The 21,804-nt window shown below is 48.6% G+C and overlaps 9 non-coding genes across 9 annotated transcripts; all 9 read right to left on the bottom strand.

Moving 5' to 3' along the window:
- Positions 1-1,065: 1,065 nt before the first annotated feature.
- Positions 1,066-1,137, bottom strand: TRNAC-GCA (transfer RNA cysteine (anticodon GCA)). Its single transcript has one exon. It is a non-coding gene; the product is annotated as a tRNA-Cys (tRNA).
- Positions 1,138-2,570: 1,433 nt separating this feature from the next.
- TRNAC-GCA (transfer RNA cysteine (anticodon GCA)) lies at positions 2,571-2,642 on the bottom strand. Its single transcript has one exon. It is a non-coding gene; the product is annotated as a tRNA-Cys (tRNA).
- A 1,433-nt stretch (positions 2,643-4,075) lies between these two features.
- Positions 4,076-4,147, bottom strand: TRNAC-GCA (transfer RNA cysteine (anticodon GCA)). Its single transcript has one exon. It is a non-coding gene; the product is annotated as a tRNA-Cys (tRNA).
- Positions 4,148-5,580: 1,433 nt separating this feature from the next.
- Positions 5,581-5,652, bottom strand: TRNAC-GCA (transfer RNA cysteine (anticodon GCA)). The gene has a single exon. It is a non-coding gene; the product is annotated as a tRNA-Cys (tRNA).
- A 1,432-nt stretch (positions 5,653-7,084) lies between these two features.
- Positions 7,085-7,156, bottom strand: TRNAC-GCA (transfer RNA cysteine (anticodon GCA)). Its single transcript has one exon. It is a non-coding gene; the product is annotated as a tRNA-Cys (tRNA).
- Positions 7,157-8,588: 1,432 nt separating this feature from the next.
- On the bottom strand, positions 8,589-8,660 carry TRNAC-GCA (transfer RNA cysteine (anticodon GCA)). Its single transcript has one exon. It is a non-coding gene; the product is annotated as a tRNA-Cys (tRNA).
- Positions 8,661-10,093: 1,433 nt separating this feature from the next.
- On the bottom strand, positions 10,094-10,165 carry TRNAC-GCA (transfer RNA cysteine (anticodon GCA)). The gene has a single exon. It is a non-coding gene; the product is annotated as a tRNA-Cys (tRNA).
- A 1,432-nt stretch (positions 10,166-11,597) lies between these two features.
- TRNAC-GCA (transfer RNA cysteine (anticodon GCA)) lies at positions 11,598-11,669 on the bottom strand. Its single transcript has one exon. It is a non-coding gene; the product is annotated as a tRNA-Cys (tRNA).
- A 1,431-nt stretch (positions 11,670-13,100) lies between these two features.
- Positions 13,101-13,172, bottom strand: TRNAC-GCA (transfer RNA cysteine (anticodon GCA)). The gene has a single exon. It is a non-coding gene; the product is annotated as a tRNA-Cys (tRNA).
- Between the last annotated feature and the right edge of the window lie 8,632 nt (positions 13,173-21,804).

Here is a 21,804-nt window from a genome sequence, read left to right as displayed (position 1 = left end):
TATTTGGGGTCAAATTTTCAAAAGACAGCACCACTGAATTGGAAGCCAAATCCTATGCCACCTGGGCCCAAAACTCCTTGGGGATCTCCTCTTCTTTTCCTTCACTCAGCCACAAACAGACCCTTCTGTTGCCCCTTGCCTCACAACCTGACGGTCTCCTTGCTGACAAGTAAGAACAGACAGCCTTCATGACCTAGACATAGTGAGTCCCATGTTCTCTTTATTTCATTTTCCTCTATGATCCACTGCCAGGCTGCTGTCTCACAGCTACTCAGATATAAGAATGCAACGCATATACACTGTGGAAATTCTCTGGGTCAGAGCCGCATTGGGACACCTTGTGTGTTCCTAAGCTGGGAAGCACTAAAAGGAATTGCCATTGTGTCCTGCTATTACAGAGGTGGCATAAGAATGCAGTCACTTCTTCATCGTATCATTAGTCTTTGCGGAAGGAATGGCTTCACATTAACCACAGTCTGGAGTAACAGGAAAGACAAGATTACAAGACAGATCACGTCAGCCAAGAATATAATACACTCCCTGTTCCCTTCATGCCTGATAGTCTCTCTTTGGCTTGTGGAGAAAGAGACCAAAGTTTTTAGGGGAAAGAACTATTCCCAAAGGAACTAGCTCTCAGAATCCCCTGCTTCCAAAGATTGAGACAGAACAGAGCTCACTTTGGTGGGTGACGAAATTCTAGTTATTTGGCACTAGAAATCCTTCCACCTTGTTTGAGGGTCATTAATTTCAAAGTTATCAACACCCGACGGCTCTCTGGCCTTGCCCGAGGTGCAGTAGATGTGCATAGAACGTGATGTAGAGCACTTTGGTGAGAGGAGAGCCTGACACAGCTCAGTGGGAGAGCGTGAGAGGAACGCAAGAGGGCACATCCGCGTGGACCTTGCATTGCGGAGAGATCAGCAATACGTTGTCTACTGAGGAAAACCTTAAGATGGGGGAGAAATCAAGAGCCCAGGTTACTGGAAAGGAGCACCTGGATGATGGGGGCCATAGGTGAGCCAGAAATGTGGAAGAGGTAGGCTGCTGTGTAAGAAGAAGAGGGAAAGGGGGCACCCAGATTTGAACTGGGGACCTCTTGATCTGCAGTCAAATGCTCTTCCGCTGAGCTATGCCCCCCTCTCTGAAAGGGGGCAACAGGCAATCTTGAAATTGCCCGCCTACGTTCACCGCCCCAAGTACAAGCTCCACATTTCGCAAAGCATTGGCTAAGCACAGACGGCCAAGTCTCTGTTGAACTGACACCTTACTGCTTAAAGAATTACATCTCCAGAATTGTATTAGAGTGACGGGAAGAACGGAGAGATAAGGCTTTCTTTGTCTCTAGCTCTGACATCCTCTTCTTGAATGCAGACGCGGAGGCCTTGCCAAGCCAGAATGGAGGTGAGGTGACCTCTGGAAGAATTTCAGGGGCTGAAGGCATGAAAACTCTCACCTGGGCATCATCTACAAGACGAGGCTGGTACGAACGGTCTCTAAAGGCAAGGGAGGCTGTATGGGGCATGGACGTGAGGAGAGAAAGAAAGTGAGTGTCGACAGGAGCTACGGCAACTTCAAGTTGAGAAGGTGCCCCTAGAGCGGCGGCTACGGAGACAGCCAGAGTCCAGCTGGGATGCCAACCATCTCTACTGAAATGCTCTCCTCTCAGTTATGCCCCACTCCATGACCACTGGATGCTAACGTCAGCCACAGCAACTTCTTTCTAAAATCTTCCTCCAGCCTCTGCTTCTCGCTCCAGTGTTGCATGCCGTCAAACACACAGAATTAAGACCTCCGACAGACGAGAAATGAGCTTGGGCCAAACTGGCTTCCTCTCATGCCTTTTAGATTGGATCTAACAGCTTTGAAAGACAATGGGAAAGTTCCTGCCTTGCCCTTCAGCAGTGGCTCTTTCCTGTGAGCAGAAACAGAGAAAGCAGGAGCCATCGCAAGAAAGCAAAGCAAGCAGACGGGGAAAGGATGCAATGAGCATGGAAAAGATGAAAGGACTCCTGAAGCGCCAAACAGCGGACCGTTTGTTTTGTACTCGGAGGGTCTACCCCTGACCTGAGTCCCCTTGTTCAACACTTTGCCGCTACACGACACAGAAAGATAGCAAGGAAAAATTGCCGACAATTTCATGATGGATTGCTGAAAACACATCTCCCCTAGCTTCCTTAGATGCTACTTGGTTGCCGTTTCAAAAAGAAAGAGGCTAGAACTGGCTTGGATTGCCATTGTGAAGGAGAAGGAAGGACAGATCATCAACACCCGACGGCTCTCTGGCCTTGCCCGAGGTGCAGTAGATGTGCATAGAACGTGATGTAGAGCACTTTGGTGAGAGGAGAGCCTGACACAGCTCAGTGGGAGAGCGTGAGAGGAACGCAAGAGGGCACATCCGCGTGGACCTTGCATTGCGGAGAGATCAGCAATACGTTGTCTACTGAGGAAAACCTTAAGATGGGGGAGAAATCAAGAGCCCAGGTTACTGGAAAGGAGCACCTGGATGATGGGGGCCATAGGTGAGCCAGAAATGTGGAAGAGGTAGGCTGCTGTGTAAGAAGAAGAGGGAAAGGGGGCACCCAGATTCGAACTGGGGACCTCTTGATCTGCAGTCAAATGCTCTTCCGCTGAGCTATGCCCCCCTCTCTGAAACAGGGCAACAGGCAATCTTGAAATTGCCCGCCTACGTTCACCGCCCCAAGTACAAGCTCCACATTTCGCAAAGCATTGGCTAAGCACAGACGGCCAAGTCTCTGTTGAACTGACACCTTACTGCTTAAAGAATTACATCTCCAGAATTGTATTAGAGTGACGGGAAGAACGGAGAGATAAGGCTTTCTTTGTCTCTAGCTCTGACATCCTCTTCTTGAATGCAGACGCGGAGGCCTTGCCAAGCCAGAATGGAGGTGAGGTGACCTCTGGAAGAATTTCAGGGGCTGAAGGCATGAAAACTCTCACCTGGGCATCATCTACAAGACGAGGCTGGTACGAACGGTCTCTAAAGGCAAGGGAGGCTGTATGGGGCATGGACGTGAGGAGAGAAAGAAAGTGAGTGTCGACAGGAGCTACGGCAACTTCAAGTTGAGAAGGTGCCCCTAGAGCGGCGGCTACGGAGACAGCCAGAGTCCAGCTGGGATGCCAACCATCTCTACTGAAATGCTCTCCTCTCAGTTATGCCCCACTCCATGACCACTGGATGCTAACGTCAGCCACAGCAACTTCTTTCTAAAATCTTCCTCCAGCCTCTGCTTCTCGCTCCAGTGTTGCATGCCGTCAAACACACAGAATTAAGACCTCCGACAGACGAGAAATGAGCTTGGGCCAAACTGGCTTCCTCTCATGCCTTTTAGATTGGATCTAACAGCTTTGAAAGACAATGGGAAAGTTCCTGCCTTGCCCTTCAGCAGTGGCTCTTTCCTGTGAGCAGAAACAGAGAAAGCAGGAGCCATCGCAAGAAAGCAAAGCAAGCAGACGGGGAAAGGATGCAATGAGCATGGAAAAGATGAAAGGACTCCTGAAGCGCCAAACAGCGGACCGTTTGTTTTGTACTCGGAGGGTCTACCCCTGACCTGAGTCCCCTTGTTCAACACTTTGCCGCTACACGACACAGAAAGATAGCAAGGAAAAATTGCCGACAATTTCATGATGGATTGCTGAAAACACATCTCCCCTAGCTTCCTTAGATGCTACTTGGTTGCCGTTTCAAAAAGAAAGAGGCTAGAACTGGCTTGGATTGCCATTGTGAAGGAGAAGGAAGGACAGATCATCAACACCCGACGGCTCTCTGGCCTTGCCCGAGGTGCAGTAGATGTGCATAGAACGTGATGTAGAGCACTTTGGTGAGAGGAGAGCCTGACACAGCTCAGTGGGAGAGCGTGAGAGGAACGCAAGAGGGCACATCCGCGTGGACCTTGCATTGCGGAGAGATCAGCAATACGTTGTCTACTGAGGAAAACCTTAAGATGGGGGAGAAATCAAGAGCCCAGGTTACTGGAAAGGAGCACCTGGATGATGGGGGCCATAGGTGAGCCAGAAATGTGGAAGAGGTAGGCTGCTGTGTAAGAAGAAGAGGGAAAGGGGGCACCCAGATTTGAACTGGGGACCTCTTGATCTGCAGTCAAATGCTCTTCCGCTGAGCTATGCCCCCCTCTCTGAAAGGGGGCAACAGGCAATCTTGAAATTGCCCGCCTACGTTCACCGCCCCAAGTACAAGCTCCACATTTCGCAAAGCATTGGCTAAGCACAGACGGCCAAGTCTCTGTTGAACTGACACCTTACTGCTTAAAGAATTACATCTCCAGAATTGTATTAGAGTGACGGGAAGAACGGAGAGATAAGGCTTTCTTTGTCTCTAGCTCTGACATCCTCTTCTTGAATGCAGACGCGGAGGCCTTGCCAAGCCAGAATGGAGGTGAGGTGACCTCTGGAAGAATTTCAGGGGCTGAAGGCATGAAAACTCTCACCTGGGCATCATCTACAAGACGAGGCTGGTACGAACGGTCTCTAAAGGCAAGGGAGGCTGTATGGGGCATGGACGTGAGGAGAGAAAGAAAGTGAGTGTCGACAGGAGCTACGGCAACTTCAAGTTGAGAAGGTGCCCCTAGAGCGGCGGCTACGGAGACAGCCAGAGTCCAGCTGGGATGCCAACCATCTCTACTGAAATGCTCTCCTCTCAGTTATGCCCCACTCCATGACCACTGGATGCTAACGTCAGCCACAGCAACTTCTTTCTAAAATCTTCCTCCAGCCTCTGCTTCTCGCTCCAGTGTTGCATGCCGTCAAACACACAGAATTAAGACCTCCGACAGACGAGAAATGAGCTTGGGCCAAACTGGCTTCCTCTCATGCCTTTTAGATTGGATCTAACAGCTTTGAAAGACAATGGGAAAGTTCCTGCCTTGCCCTTCAGCAGTGGCTCTTTCCTGTGAGCAGAAACAGAGAAAGCAGGAGCCATCGCAAGAAAGCAAAGCAAGCAGACGGGGAAAGGATGCAATGAGCATGGAAAAGATGAAAGGACTCCTGAAGCGCCAAACAGCGGACCGTTTGTTTTGTACTCGGAGGGTCTACCCCTGACCTGAGTCCCCTTGTTCAACACTTTGCCGCTACACGACACAGAAAGATAGCAAGGAAAAATTGCCGACAATTTCATGATGGATTGCTGAAAACACATCTCCCCTAGCTTCCTTAGATGCTACTTGGTTGCCGTTTCAAAAAGAAAGAGGCTAGAACTGGCTTGGATTGCCATTGTGAAGGAGAAGGAAGGACAGATCATCAACACCCGACGGCTCTCTGGCCTTGCCCGAGGTGCAGTAGATGTGCATAGAACGTGATGTAGAGCACTTTGGTGAGAGGAGAGCCTGACACAGCTCAGTGGGAGAGCGTGAGAGGAACGCAAGAGGGCACATCCGCGTGGACCTTGCATTGCGGAGAGATCAGCAATACGTTGTCTACTGAGGAAAACCTTAAGATGGGGGAGAAATCAAGAGCCCAGGTTACTGGAAAGGAGCACCTGGATGATGGGGGCCATAGGTGAGCCAGAAATGTGGAAGAGGTAGGCTGCTGTGTAAGAAGAAGAGGGAAAGGGGGCACCCAGATTTGAACTGGGGACCTCTTGATCTGCAGTCAAATGCTCTTCCGCTGAGCTATGCCCCCTCTCTGAAAGGGGGCAACAGGCAATCTTGAAATTGCCCGCCTACGTTCACCGCCCCAAGTACAAGCTCCACATTTCGCAAAGCATTGGCTAAGCACAGACGGCCAAGTCTCTGTTGAACTGACACCTTACTGCTTAAAGAATTACATCTCCAGAATTGTATTAGAGTGACGGGAAGAACGGAGAGATAAGGCTTTCTTTGTCTCTAGCTCTGACATCCTCTTCTTGAATGCAGACGCGGAGGCCTTGCCAAGCCAGAATGGAGGTGAGGTGACCTCTGGAAGAATTTCAGGGGCTGAAGGCATGAAAACTCTCACCTGGGCATCATCTACAAGACGAGGCTGGTACGAACGGTCTCTAAAGGCAAGGGAGGCTGTATGGGGCATGGACGTGAGGAGAGAAAGAAAGTGAGTGTCGACAGGAGCTACGGCAACTTCAAGTTGAGAAGGTGCCCCTAGAGCGGCGGCTACGGAGACAGCCAGAGTCCAGCTGGGATGCCAACCATCTCTACTGAAATGCTCTCCTCTCAGTTATGCCCCACTCCATGACCACTGGATGCTAACGTCAGCCACAGCAACTTCTTTCTAAAATCTTCCTCCAGCCTCTGCTTCTCGCTCCAGTGTTGCATGCCGTCAAACACACAGAATTAAGACCTCCGACAGACGAGAAATGAGCTTGGGCCAAACTGGCTTCCTCTCATGCCTTTTAGATTGGATCTAACAGCTTTGAAAGACAATGGGAAAGTTCCTGCCTTGCCCTTCAGCAGTGGCTCTTTCCTGTGAGCAGAAACAGAGAAAGCAGGAGCCATCGCAAGAAAGCAAAGCAAGCAGACGGGGAAAGGATGCAATGAGCATGGAAAAGATGAAAGGACTCCTGAAGCGCCAAACAGCGGACCGTTTGTTTTGTACTCGGAGGGTCTACCCCTGACCTGAGTCCCCTTGTTCAACACTTTGCCGCTACACGACACAGAAAGATAGCAAGGAAAAATTGCCGACAATTTCATGATGGATTGCTGAAAACACATCTCCCCTAGCTTCCTTAGATGCTACTTGGTTGCCGTTTCAAAAAGAAAGAGGCTAGAACTGGCTTGGATTGCCATTGTGAAGGAGAAGGAAGGACAGATCATCAACACCCGACGGCTCTCTGGCCTTGCCCGAGGTGCAGTAGATGTGCATAGAACGTGATGTAGAGCACTTTGGTGAGAGGAGAGCCTGAGACAGCTCAGTGGGAGAGCGTGAGAGGAACGCAAGAGGGCACATCCGCGTGGACCTTGCATTGCGGAGAGATCAGCAATACGTTGTCTACTGAGGAAAACCTTAAGATGGGGGAGAAATCAAGAGCCCAGGTTACTGGAAAGGAGCACCTGGATGATGGGGGCCATAGGTGAGCCAGAAATGTGGAAGAGGTAGGCTGCTGTGTAAGAAGAAGAGGGAAAGGGGGCACCCAGATTTGAACTGGGGACCTCTTGATCTGCAGTCAAATGCTCTTCCGCTGAGCTATGCCCCCTCTCTGAAAGGGGGCAACAGGCAATCTTGAAATTGCCCGCCTACGTTCACCGCCCCAAGTACAAGCTCCACATTTCGCAAAGCATTGGCTAAGCACAGACGGCCAAGTCTCTGTTGAACTGACACCTTACTGCTTAAAGAATTACATCTCCAGAATTGTATTAGAGTGACGGGAAGAACGGAGAGATAAGGCTTTCTTTGTCTCTAGCTCTGACATCCTCTTCTTGAATGCAGACGCGGAGGCCTTGCCAAGCCAGAATGGAGGTGAGGTGACCTCTGGAAGAATTTCAGGGGCTGAAGGCATGAAAACTCTCACCTGGGCATCATCTACAAGACGAGGCTGGTACGAACGGTCTCTAAAGGCAAGGGAGGCTGTATGGGGCATGGACGTGAGGAGAGAAAGAAAGTGAGTGTCGACAGGAGCTACGGCAACTTCAAGTTGAGAAGGTGCCCCTAGAGCGGCGGCTACGGAGACAGCCAGAGTCCAGCTGGGATGCCAACCATCTCTACTGAAATGCTCTCCTCTCAGTTATGCCCCACTCCATGACCACTGGATGCTAACGTCAGCCACAGCAACTTCTTTCTAAAATCTTCCTCCAGCCTCTGCTTCTCGCTCCAGTGTTGCATGCCGTCAAACACACAGAATTAAGACCTCCGACAGACGAGAAATGAGCTTGGGCCAAACTGGCTTCCTCTCATGCCTTTTAGATTGGATCTAACAGCTTTGAAAGACAATGGGAAAGTTCCTGCCTTGCCCTTCAGCAGTGGCTCTTTCCTGTGAGCAGAAACAGAGAAAGCAGGAGCCATCGCAAGAAAGCAAAGCAAGCAGACGGGGAAAGGATGCAATGAGCATGGAAAAGATGAAAGGACTCCTGAAGCGCCAAACAGCGGACCGTTTGTTTTGTACTCGGAGGGTCTACCCCTGACCTGAGTCCCCTTGTTCAACACTTTGCCGCTACACGACACAGAAAGATAGCAAGGAAAAATTGCCGACAATTTCATGATGGATTGCTGAAAACACATCTCCCCTAGCTTCCTTAGATGCTACTTGGTTGCCGTTTCAAAAAGAAAGAGGCTAGAACTGGCTTGGATTGCCATTGTGAAGGAGAAGGAAGGACAGATCATCAACACCCGACGGCTCTCTGGCCTTGCCCGAGGTGCAGTAGATGTGCATAGAACGTGATGTAGAGCACTTTGGTGAGAGGAGAGCCTGACACAGCTCAGTGGGAGAGCGTGAGAGGAACGCAAGAGGGCACATCCGCGTGGACCTTGCATTGCGGAGAGATCAGCAATACGTTGTCTACTGAGGAAAACCTTAAGATGGGGGAGAAATCAAGAGCCCAGGTTACTGGAAAGGAGCACCTGGATGATGGGGGCCATAGGTGAGCCAGAAATGTGGAAGAGGTAGGCTGCTGTGTAAGAAGAAGAGGGAAAGGGGGCACCCAGATTTGAACTGGGGACCTCTTGATCTGCAGTCAAAGGCTCTTCCGCTGAGCTATGCCCCCCTCTCTGAAAGGGGGCAACAGGCAATCTTGAAATTGCCCGCCTACGTTCACCGCCCCAAGTACAAGCTCCACATTTCGCAAAGCATTGGCTAAGCACAGACGGCCAAGTCTCTGTTGAACTGACACCTTACTGCTTAAAGAATTACATCTCCAGAATTGTATTAGAGTGACGGGAAGAACGGAGAGATAAGGCTTTCTTTGTCTCTAGCTCTGACATCCTCTTCTTGAATGCAGACGCGGAGGCCTTGCCAAGCCAGAATGGAGGTGAGGTGACCTCTGGAAGAATTTCAGGGGCTGAAGGCATGAAAACTCTCACCTGGGCATCATCTACAAGACGAGGCTGGTACGAACGGTCTCTAAAGGCAAGGGAGGCTGTATGGGGCATGGACGTGAGGAGAGAAAGAAAGTGAGTGTCGACAGGAGCTACGGCAACTTCAAGTTGAGAAGGTGCCCCTAGAGCGGCGGCTACGGAGACAGCCAGAGTCCAGCTGGGATGCCAACCATCTCTACTGAAATGCTCTCCTCTCAGTTATGCCCCACTCCATGACCACTGGATGCTAACGTCAGCCACAGCAACTTCTTTCTAAAATCTTCCTCCAGCCTCTGCTTCTCGCTCCAGTGTTGCATGCCGTCAAACACACAGAATTAAGACCTCCGACAGACGAGAAATGAGCTTGGGCCAAACTGGCTTCCTCTCATGCCTTTTAGATTGGATCTAACAGCTTTGAAAGACAATGGGAAAGTTCCTGCCTTGCCCTTCAGCAGTGGCTCTTTCCTGTGAGCAGAAACAGAGAAAGCAGGAGCCATCGCAAGAAAGCAAAGCAAGCAGACGGGGAAAGGATGCAATGAGCATGGAAAAGATGAAAGGACTCCTGAAGCGCCAAACAGCGGACCGTTTGTTTTGTACTCGGAGGGTCTACCCCTGACCTGAGTCCCCTTGTTCAACACTTTGCCGCTACACGACACAGAAAGATAGCAAGGAAAAATTGCCGACAATTTCATGATGGATTGCTGAAAACACATCTCCCCTAGCTTCCTTAGATGCTACTTGGTTGCCGTTTCAAAAAGAAAGAGGCTAGAACTGGCTTGGATTGCCATTGTGAAGGAGAAGGAAGGACAGATCATCAACACCCGACGGCTCTCTGGCCTTGCCCGAGGTGCAGTAGATGTGCATAGAACGTGATGTAGAGCACTTTGGTGAGAGGAGAGCCTGACACAGCTCAGTGGGAGAGCGTGAGAGGAACGCAAGAGGGCACATCCGCGTGGACCTTGCATTGCGGAGAGATCAGCAATACGTTGTCTACTGAGGAAAACCTTAAGATGGGGGAGAAATCAAGAGCCCAGGTTACTGGAAAGGAGCACCTGGATGATGGGGGCCATAGGTGAGCCAGAAATGTGGAAGAGGTAGGCTGCTGTGTAAGAAGAAGAGGGAAAGGGGGCACCCAGATTTGAACTGGGGACCTTTTGATCTGCAGTCAAATGCTCTTCCGCTGAGCTATGCCCCCTCTCTGAAAGGGGGCAACAGGCAATCTTGAAATTGCCCGCCTACGTTCACCGCCCCAAGTACAAGCTCCACATTTCGCAAAGCATTGGCTAAGCACAGACGGCCAAGTCTCTGTTGAACTGACACCTTACTGCTTAAAGAATTACATCTCCAGAATTGTATTAGAGTGACGGGAAGAACGGAGAGATAAGGCTTTCTTTGTCTCTAGCTCTGACATCCTCTTCTTGAATGCAGACGCGGAGGCCTTGCCAAGCCAGAATGGAGGTGAGGTGACCTCTGGAAGAATTTCAGGGGCTGAAGGCATGAAAACTCTCACCTGGGCATCATCTACAAGACGAGGCTGGTACGAACGGTCTCTAAAGGCAAGGGAGGCTGTATGGGGCATGGACGTGAGGAGAGAAAGAAAGTGAGTGTCGACAGGAGCTACGGCAACTTCAAGTTGAGAAGGTGCCCCTAGAGCGGCGGCTACGGAGACAGCCAGAGTCCAGCTGGGATGCCAACCATCTCTACTGAAATGCTCTCCTCTCAGTTATGCCCCACTCCATGACCACTGGATGCTAACGTCAGCCACAGCAACTTCTTTCTAAAATCTTCCTCCAGCCTCTGCTTCTCGCTCCAGTGTTGCATGCCGTCAAACACACAGAATTAAGACCTCCGACAGACGAGAAATGAGCTTGGGCCAAACTGGCTTCCTCTCATGCCTTTTAGATTGGATCTAACAGCTTTGAAAGACAATGGGAAAGTTCCTGCCTTGCCCTTCAGCAGTGGCTCTTTCCTGTGAGCAGAAACAGAGAAAGCAGGAGCCATCGCAAGAAAGCAAAGCAAGCAGACGGGGAAAGGATGCAATGAGCATGGAAAAGATGAAAGGACTCCTGAAGCGCCAAACAGCGGACCGTTTGTTTTGTACTCGGAGGGTCTACCCCTGACCTGAGTCCCCTTGTTCAACACTTTGCCGCTACACGACACAGAAAGATAGCAAGGAAAAATTGCCGACAATTTCATGATGGATTGCTGAAAACACATCTCCCCTAGCTTCCTTAGATGCTACTTGGTTGCCGTTTCAAAAAGAAAGAGGCTAGAACTGGCTTGGATTGCCATTGTGAAGGAGAAGGAAGGACAGATCATCAACACCCGACGGCTCTCTGGCCTTGCCCGAGGTGCAGTAGATGTGCATAGAACGTGATGTAGAGCACTTTGGTGAGAGGAGAGCCTGACACAGCTCAGTGGGAGAGCGTGAGAGGAACGCAAGAGGGCACATCCGCGTGGACCTTGCATTGCGGAGAGATCAGCAATACGTTGTCTACTGAGGAAAACCTTAAGATGGGGGAGAAATCAAGAGCCCAGGTTACTGGAAAGGAGCACCTGGATGATGGGGGCCATAGGTGAGCCAGAAATGTGGAAGAGGTAGGCTGCTGTGTAAGAAGAAGAGGGAAAGGGGGCACCCAGATTTGAACTGGGGACCTCTTGATCTGCAGTCAAATGCTCTTCTGCTGAGCTATGCCCCCTCTCTGAAAGGGGGCAACAGGCAATCTTGAAATTGCCCGCCTACGTTCACCGCCCCAAGTACAAGCTCCACATTTCGCAAAGCATTGGCTAAGCACAGACGGCCAAGTCTCTGTTGAACTGACACCTTACTGCTTAAAGAATTACATCTCCAGAATTGTATTAGAGTGACGGGAAGAACGGAGAGATAAGGCTTTCTTTGTCTCTAGCTCTGACATCCTCTTCTTGAATGCAGACGCGGAGGCCTTGCCAAGCCAGAATGGAGGTGAGGTGACCTCTGGAAGAATTTCAGGGGCTGAAGGCATGAAAACTCTCACCTGGGCATCATCTACAAGACGAGGCTGGTACGAACGGTCTCTAAAGGCAAGGGAGGCTGTATGGGGCATGGACGTGAGGAGAGAAAGAAAGTGAGTGTCGACAGGAGCTACGGCAACTTCAAGTTGAGAAGGTGCCCCTAGAGCGGCGGCTACGGAGACAGCCAGAGTCCAGCTGGGATGCCAACCATCTCTACTGAAATGCTCTCCTCTCAGTTATGCCCCACTCCATGACCACTGGATGCTAACGTCAGCCACAGCAACTTCTTTCTAAAATCTTCCTCCAGCCTCTGCTTCTCGCTCCAGTGTTGCATGCCGTCAAACACACAGAATTAAGACCTCCGACAGACGAGAAATGAGCTTGGGCCAAACTGGCTTCCTCTCATGCCTTTTAGATTGGATCTAACAGCTTTGAAAGACAATGGGAAAGTTCCTGCCTTGCCCTTCAGCAGTGGCTCTTTCCTGTGAGCAGAAACAGAGAAAGCAGGAGCCATCGCAAGAAAGCAAAGCAAGCAGACGGGGAAAGGATGCAATGAGCATGGAAAAGATGAAAGGACTCCTGAAGCGCCAAACAGCGGACCGTTTGTTTTGTACTCGGAGGGTCTACCCCTGACCTGAGTCCCCTTGTTCAACACTTTGCCGCTACACGACACAGAAAGATAGCAAGGAAAAATTGCCGACAATTTCATGATGGATTGCTGAAAACACATCTCCCCTAGCTTCCTTAGATGCTACTTGGTTGCCGTTTCAAAAGAAAGAGGCTAGAACTGGCTTGGATTGCCATTGTGAAGGAGAAGGAAGGACAGATCATCAACACCCGACGGCTCTCTGGCCTTGCCCGAGGTGCAGTAGATGTGCATAGAACGTGATGTAGAGCACTTTGGTGAGAGGAGAGCCTGACACAGCTCAGTGGGAGAGCGTGAGAGGAACGCAAGAGGGCACATCCGCGTGGACCTTGCATTGCGGAGAGATCAGCAATACGTTGTCTACTGAGGAAAACCTTAAGATGGGGGAGAAATCAAGAGCCCAGGTTACTGGAAAGGAGCACCTGGATGATGGGGGCCATAGGTGAGCCAGAAATGTGGAAGAGGTAGGCTGCTGTGTAAGAAGAAGAGGGAAAGGGGGCACCCAGATTTGAACTGGGGACCTCTTGATCTGCAGTCAAATGCTCTTCCGCTGAGCTATGCCCCCCTCTCTGAAAGGGGGCAACAGGCAATCTTGAAATTGCCCGCCTACGTTCACCGCCCCAAGTACAAGCTCCACATTTCGCAAAGCATTGGCTAAGCACAGACGGCCAAGTCTCTGTTGAACTGACACCTTACTGCTTAAAGAATTACATCTCCAGAATTGTATTAGAGTGACGGGAAGAACGGAGAGATAAGGCTTTCTTTGTCTCTAGCTCTGACATCCTCTTCTTGAATGCAGACGCGGAGGCCTTGCCAAGCCAGAATGGAGGTGAGGTGACCTCTGGAAGAATTTCAGGGGCTGAAGGCATGAAAACTCTCACCTGGGCATCATCTACAAGACGAGGCTGGTACGAACGGTCTCTAAAGGCAAGGGAGGCTGTATGGGGCATGGACGTGAGGAGAGAAGGAAAGTGAGTGTCGACAGGAGCTACGGCAACTTCAAGTTGAGAAGGTGCCCCTAGAGCGGCGGCTACGGAGACAGCCAGAGTCCAGCTGGGATGCCAACCATCTCTACTGAAATGCTCTCCTCTCAGTTATGCCCCACTCCATGACCACTGGATGCTAACGTCAGCCACAGCAACTTCTTTCTAAAATCTTCCTCCAGCCTCTGCTTCTCGCTCCAGTGTTGCATGCCGTCAAACACACAGAATTAAGACCTCCGACAGACGAGAAATGAGCTTGGGCCAAACTGGCTTCCTCTCATGCCTTTTAGATTGGATCTAACAGCTTTGAAAGACAATGGGAAAGTTCCTGCCTTGCCCTTCAGCAGTGGCTCTTTCCTGTGAGCAGAAACAGAGAAAGCAGGAGCCATCGCAAGAAAGCAAAGCAAGCAGACGGGGAAAGGATGCAATGAGCATGGAAAAGATGAAAGGACTCCTGAAGCGCCAAACAGCGGACCGTTTGTTTTGTACTCGGAGGGTCTACCCCTGACCTGAGTCCCCTTGTTCAACACTTTGCCGCTACACGACACAGAAAGATAGCAAGGAAAAATTGCCGACAATTTCATGATGGATTGCTGAAAACACATCTCCCCTAGCTTCCTTAGATGCTACTTGGTTGCCGTTTCAAAAAGAAAGAGGCTAGAACTGGCTTGGATTGCCATTGTGAAGGAGAAGGAAGGACAGATCATCAACACCCGACGGCTCTCTGGCCTTGCCCGAGGTGCAGTAGATGTGCATAGAACGTGATGTAGAGCACTTTGGTGAGAGGAGAGCCTGACACAGCTCAGTGGGAGAGCGTGAGAGGAACGCAAGAGGGCACATCCGCGTGGACCTTGCATTGCGGAGAGATCAGCAATACGTTGTCTACTGAGGAAAACCTTAAGATGGGGGAGAAATCAAGAGCCCAGGTTACTGGAAAGGAGCACCTGGATGATGGGGGCCATAGGTGAGCCAGAAATGTGGAAGAGGTAGGCTGCTGTGTAAGAAGAAGAGGGGAAGGGGGCACCCAGATTTTATCTGATGACTCTGATACTTATCCGTAAGGCATTGCTTGAATTGTTTTATTAAAATCAAACTGAAACGCATTTAGTGTTTTTTGAGTTATTTTAGAGAACCCCCTCAGCATTCTTCATCCACTAAAAATAATTGTTGAGGTGCTTTGTTTCAATGGTGTAACACAAAAAAGAGTTCTGATTCCATGTTTCAAGCCTGCTTGTTTGATAGATTACTCTCTTTACTGGTTTCATTCCATACCGGAGTGTGACATCCTGAATTACTTGGTTTGTTTGTGCAATGGTTTGGAGAGCAATGTTTGACTCGTCCTGTGTTTGTGGTTGTGAGCGTGAGAAGTCCCTTTTTAATTCCACCACAGTCAGGATTGTGCTCCCTTCTCTGCATGCATTACACTGAGAAGGTAGGATCATATGAGAACGCTGGTAAAATAACGTTGTACTGATATGATAACACCAAGGCATCACGAGATTTGTCCAAAATAGTGTCAGAATGGAAAGGAGTCCCTGCTTTTTTGTACTCTTATTTCCGTGAGACTGTCAATGAGTGCCACAGTGTACTGTTTCATGTTTAAACACTGTGGGTAAAATCCTGGCCCAAATGAAGTCAATGGCAACATGCTTCTTTCTGTACAGTTGTAAATGTAACTAGATTTTTTTGTAAGTGGAGTCCATCAGGATGCTTAGCGTTGAGGTGAACAAACGAGCCTCTTCTGAAGGGTCTTCTCAATCCCTCTGCATTGACCAAGTGTTTATGCTGACATTCGGCATGTTTCTTCTTAGCCTTGGAATGATTTTTTTTTTTTTTAAATATTGAGAGAAAAAATGGGGTTTGCCATTTTAAACACTGAATAAAATAAACTTGTGTCTTTATGCTTTGCCCTGCTTTCCCCCAACAGCACCAGCAACTCAGCAGGAACACAGTAGAGCTTGAATTTGGGAGAGATGTAGTTCTCAAGTCACAGATACACTCTGCTTTGGCTGAATTCGATTTTTTTAAGTGTGCTTTGGCACCTGTACCCTGGTTATTGTCCTATGAGAGAAGAGTAGGTTCACATTATTACCCATCAACCATGCCTAGGCTGGCATTTCTTCAGTGTAGCAGGACCAAGGGGGTATGGTGCTAGATGAGGCTCTGGAGACTGAGGTTCTATTCCTAGTTCTATCAATAACCTGCTGACTAACTGTGGGCAAATCACTGAACCTCAGTTTCCCCAGCTGTACAATTGAGATAAAGAGGTTTACCTTTTTGGTACAATGCTTTGAGATCTACTGCTCGGAAGCTCTAGGGATCATGATTGGTGTCTGAGAAAGCAGAGTGGGATTTTTTTTTCAATACATCAGGTCAGATTGAATATGATTTGCGAGTGTGGGCTGAGTCAGGGCTTTAATCTCATGCAGTGTAGTGAAGATGCCTGTCACGGGAGCCTGATCTTGTTTAATTATATGGTGTGGGATGGAACATTCAGGTTCTATCTGACAGACAGATCAGCAAGAGGGATTTTCCTTGGTTTATTTTCTTCCCCAGCTCTCATCGGGGTGTCACCTTTTCATCTTCCTACACAATAAACTAGCTCTTTCACATTTGTAGCTCAGCACAGCCTCCATCCTCCGGGTACTCCTGTCTGGGAATGCTGGCCCCGGGGTAAGTTTTCCTCACTAGATGATCTATTGTTGATCTTTCTGCAATGCAACATCCAGGCAGAAGTGCCCTCTTCCATTGCTCTCAATCTCATTCGCTGGGTGTTGTCAGGCTTTGGTCTCACCAAAAAGCACTAGATGGAATTCTAGATGAATCCTACTGCAGCTCGGGCGAGGCCAGAGAGCCATCGGGTGTTGATAACTTGTCTTTCCTTCTCCTTCATGTTGACAATCCATTCTGTTCTAGCCTCCTTCCTTTTGAAACGATGCCCAAGTAGCAGATAACGAAGGTGTGGGAGATGTGCGTTCTGGCAATGCGTCATGAAAGTAGTGGTGGTTTTCCCCTTGGAAACTTTCTGTGTTATGTATTGGCAATGTCTCAAGCAAGGGCACGTAGCTTCACGGTACAGCCTTTGAATGCAGATCAAGTGGTTCCCGGCCCAAATTCTGATTGTCCGCTTTGAGGTTTTCTACCCACATTGCGTCCTTTCTGCTCCTGCTTGCTTTCTTGCTCCATGTTCTAGCAACACCTCTTGCTTTATCTGCTCCTGTGCCTGTTCTGCTTCCAGGCAACAATCTCTGCTGAAAAGAAGGCCTGCCCAATACCTGGGACCTTGCCTGTAGAAAGCTGCTGGACTTTAAGAGAGAGATACTGCAGTGGCATCGGGGAGTCAAGGCACCGCTGCTCCTCCCCAGTCAGACAGGGTATCTCCTGGTGCAGCTCCTTCATTGCCAGCATATCCCAGGCTTCAGGCAAGTTCAGAGTACTGTAGAAAGGAACAGCTACTTTCTGGATCCCAGCAGGGTCAGCCATCAGATAATTATCCAGCAGCCGCAGGCAACAAATCTGCTGATGGTCTGTAGACTTTTGCTCCAACCTGAAAAAGAACCTTATGGGAGCATCAATTTCAAGCAACCGAGTAAAATGAGCCCGAAGCAGGGCTCCTTGTCCCTTCTGTTCCCGCTATCATGTCCGGAGCTGGTATTTCTGTTAAGGTCTGGTGAATCTGCACTGGGTTGAAAGACCTCCTCCGCATCATCCATGATTGACAGGGCTGGAGGGGTGGGGCTTGGCTGGCCCCCAAGGCCTCTCTGAGACCTTCCTCATACACCCCGTCACAAGCACCATTTTGGAAATCAGAATGCAGAGAATGCAAGTCATCCCTAGTGCAGCCCATCTGCGCCAAGCCCTAGTTCAATCCTCTAGTTCAGCTAATAAATAGGGTTCAAATAGCTTTGGGGCCTCCACTCTGGATCGCATTCCATCCTTCTGCAAGGTAATTTTGTTCAAAGCAAGACAGAGCTAGTGAGCCGAAGGCTGCTCTTAGTTACACTCTGTCAGCGACAGCGAGGCTGCCCAAGTATAAGAAAGCAGCATTGGGCCGGTGGTGTAGCTATCCCCATGGCAATGGAACACGGAGGGAACACAAGGGGTAGGAATCCTTTTAATCCATTCTGCAGAGTGGGACTCTCCTTCCATGCTTTGTCCTAATGGGTGAGAGCAGGAGTTGTCACCGAGGATATTTGGTTAAAAATGGCAAATGTCTGAGAGCAGCACTTGTAAATTATAGCTAGAGCTGGGCAATTCTTTTGGATGGCTAGAATTTTCATCAGAAAATGCATTTTTCAGTGTTCTGAAACTTCACGTATTTGGGTCAAATTTGATGAATAGTTTTAGCCGAGTAAAAAATATTGAAAACAATCAAAACATTTTGCTTTGACCATTTCAATCTGTTTTGTTGCAAGTTTTCATTTAAAAACAGCACCCCAAATTCAGATTTGGCCAATTTTAAAACAAAGGTGAAAAACACACAAAAATGCCTTCAGAAATTAAACAAAAAACTAGACCAAAAAAATTGGTTAGAGTTGACTGAAACATTTTGGTTGATTTTAAATTACCCCCCCCCCCACTAGGCCCCCACTGGTGTTAGTAGGGGCACCTTTAAAAATGTCCAGGGAATGATTTCTACAGATGTACAATTTTAATTTTATTCAAAATAATAACAAAAAGCTGGAGGGGAGCTAGCTAGTATTGACCACCCTCAGGAGACAGGGGTAGAGAATGGGGGAACATAGATGTCAGCATGAAGGGGGCAGCAGAAAGGGTATTGCAGCTGTGCCTGTTGGCTCCAAATGGACTCAGAAATCAACCCTTTCAGGGTGCAGCCAGATCAGCAAATCATTTCAGAAAACTAAATCAAGGAGGAAAAAGAAGAATGCAGCAAATGGCCAGAGTAGCAGCTGTCCATTCCCCCTCTGTCTGTAGCGTGAAGCACTGAGCTGGGAATGACACTGATTTCAGATCTGGTTTGGGTGGCAGGAAAGCCAACGCACATTTGGTGAGACAAGGAAGGTATTACATTATTCATCACATGCATTGCAGTAAGAGCTAGGAGTCTCAGGCACGGACCAGGACTTGAAATGGCTGGGAACGTTTCAACTAAATGTTTGTCACTGGGAAATGCCCATTTGTCAAATGGAAACTTGCTGCAGAAACACATCAGTTTAGATGAAAATTTCATCAGGAAGGTTTCTCAGGGCCAGGATGGACTTTCTGGCCTCCAGCCCTGACTAAACAATAGCTCCATGATTCATCTGGGATATGGGAAACATCCGTTGAAAACCCTGCTCTGCCTGATTCTCACCAAGACTTCAACCTGGGTCTCCCACATCCCAGGGCAGGGCCAAAACCACTGAACTATTGGATATTTTAGGGTGGGCTCTAAGGGCTTGGTTTGGTTCCACATTGGAATAGACACAAAGGCCAAAACTTAGACATTTGTCATGAAATGGAATTCTTGTTTTTCGTCCAGCCCACTGTGCTTGAGGCTGTACAAATGTTGGTCCAATCCTGTTTTCATGAAATACATGAAAGAACAGAGCTACAAACACCACCCCCCACACACACTTCCTACCAAGAGGCACTTCAGCCTGACACATTGTAACTTTAATCAAAAGTTAAAACCTCAACTGACTCTTATTGTTCTACCCTTTTATATGTTCACTACAGCCTATTTAAACTATCCATTTACTGCGTAATAATTCAAGTCTGTCTTTACTTTCTATAATTTTATTTGTTTTAAGATTGTTTGTAAAACCACTTCACTGACCATTTTTTCTGGTATTTTTACCCACTTTCAATATATTTGTAAAAACCCTATTTTAAGTATAAAAAGCAACACTGTGAAATGTAATTACATATACCTACCTAATTGTGAAAGACACGGGCAAAAATGAAATAATGTTTGCTTTAAAATTAATATGTGAATTCTTCAGCTAGGAGTTGGCACTGAGTGATTGAAGTGTGAATGGCTGAGCAATTGAGGTGGGTGTAGACAGGGAGAGTGGTTGAACAATTGGTCTGAGTAAGGGATGTTGAAACAGAGGAAGAAAACACCTAAAACTTTGAGGGAGGAAGAAAGGAGCGAAGATAATAACTTTTACCACTCAACTGGCCGAAGAGGAGCCCACTCTGATAACTTTGAAGTCAGCCCACTTCGAAGAACAAAATCTGATCAGACTTGCAACACTGTGCAGATGCAGAATGACAGAGCAAAAACCCATAGACTTACATGGGGCCTTTTCCATACAAAAGGGGACAGAAAGATGAAGGCTGGAGGTTCAGGTCTACATCACCACACCAGCCACGAGTACCAGTGCACATCAGCAGAACCTTGCTCCTCACCCTCATGCTACAGTCACCTGGCCAGTGCCTACCAAGAGGCTGGTAACTATAACATCTGTGAGACACCTATGTATGTTTGTCTATCTCCCTGTCTGTGTATGTGTGTAAGCGTGAATGAAAGTACCAATTGAAATGTCTGTAATTGTAGTATTGGTTCAATGTTGATATTGTTTTCCTAGTATTTACATTATTGATACTATTTCACTAAGTAAAGAACAATATTGATGCTGTTACAGTGTTGATACTTTTTTATTGATACTGTTTACCGAATTTCTGTATTCACAATAAACATGGCTTGTTGCCTTATCCCCTGAAAAAGATCCTGTGATATTTGTTATTTGAATAACACAAACACAGAACAAATGCTATTGGGATTATAATTTTATTGATAAGGAGAGACTGGCATGAACAAGGGCCTCCGGATTTGGCCTGGCAATATCAAAATAATAATCCGTTTAGATACCTAGTGTGTTCCCCACCGAGTACATTACACTCACGTCATCTCCCTTAGAGAAAGAAAAGGGATGGAATCTCTGTCACACACCTGCATTTTGATTGAATGAGCCTCTGGAATATGCATTGGCAAATATTTGGAAAGCAGCGAGCAATGGACTCCAGGGAGGAGAGTGCCTTTGGGGGGAGGGGAGGTATAGGGGCTGTTGGGATGCCAATCAGCAGGAGAATTCAGTGCAAACATCTTCAAAACAACCATGTCTCTACCCCATTAGAGGCTGGATAATCCATCAGGGCCGGTTTAAAAACCATCTGCCACTCCACAGGCCTCCAGTGCAAACAGCACGGGGAGAGTATCTTGTGAAAGCAATTGCTCATGTTGGTGAGCAAACGTGCTGCTCCCTGCTGGGACCCACCTGCCGGGGAAGCGCGATCCCCGAGCCATGCTGCTGTGAGGTCGTGGCAGGACATCCAAGTTCTGGGCGCCACATTTCGGAAAAGATGTGGATAAATTGGAGGAAGCGCACAGAGCAGCAGCAAAAAATGATTAAAGGTCTAGAAAAGATGGTCTGTGAGGGAAGATTGAAAAAACTGGGTTTGTGTAGTCCAGAGAAGACAAGACTGAGGAGCGACTTGATAACAGTTTTCAAGTACATAAAAGGTTGTTACAAGGAGGAAGGGGAAGAATTGCGCTCATTAACATCTGAGGCTAGGACAAGAAGCAATGAACTTAAATTGCAGTGTGGGCGGTTTGGGTTGGACATTAGGAAAAACTTCCTAACTGTCACGGTAGTTCAGCCCTGGAATGATTTATCTTGGGAGGTGGTGGAATCTCCGTAACTGGAGGTTTTTAAGAACAGGTTAGACAAACATCTGTCAGGGATGGTCTAGACAATGCTTGGTCCTGCCTTGAGTGCAGGGGACTGGATTAGAGGGCCTCATGCAAACCCTGCCAGTCCAACGATGCTATGACTCTATGACAACCCAGGCACAGAGCACACTGGTGGGTTTTCTCTGGGAAACAGGATAAAGGAGCCAAAGTGAGGCTCCTGGGCTTCCCCATTGGCCTGTGAAGAGAATGGGGCAAGGCACAGCAGCAGAAGAGGTGGGGCTGACGAGCCTCCAGTGGTGAAGAGGAGCAGAGGCAGGGGAGCCTCCCAAATCACCCCAGCCTGGCAGAGCGCACTGCGGCAGTTCTTTTCCTGCCCAACCCCAGTCTGCTGGCCGCTTCTGTCCCCAGTTCTATTCCAGCCTCTGGTTGCACCCTGCTCTGCTTGGGGAGCTGTGTACATAGCAGGGTTGCCAGCTCTCAGGGCATCTCCTGGTGATGCAAAATAACTGTAGCCTTCATATGATTTGGGGGGAGCAAAAGATGTGCCCTTTGCCCATTATGCTTTGGAGCCTAGG

Source organism: Emydura macquarii, unplaced genomic scaffold (genome assembly GCF_026122565.2).
Source record: "Emydura macquarii macquarii isolate MOO-44397 ecotype Brisbane River unplaced genomic scaffold, CSIRO-AGI_Emac_v2 contig_1790, whole genome shotgun sequence".
Lineage (NCBI taxonomy): Eukaryota > Metazoa > Chordata > Testudines > Chelidae > Emydura > Emydura macquarii.
This window is presented reverse-complemented; position numbering and strand designations above follow the sequence as displayed.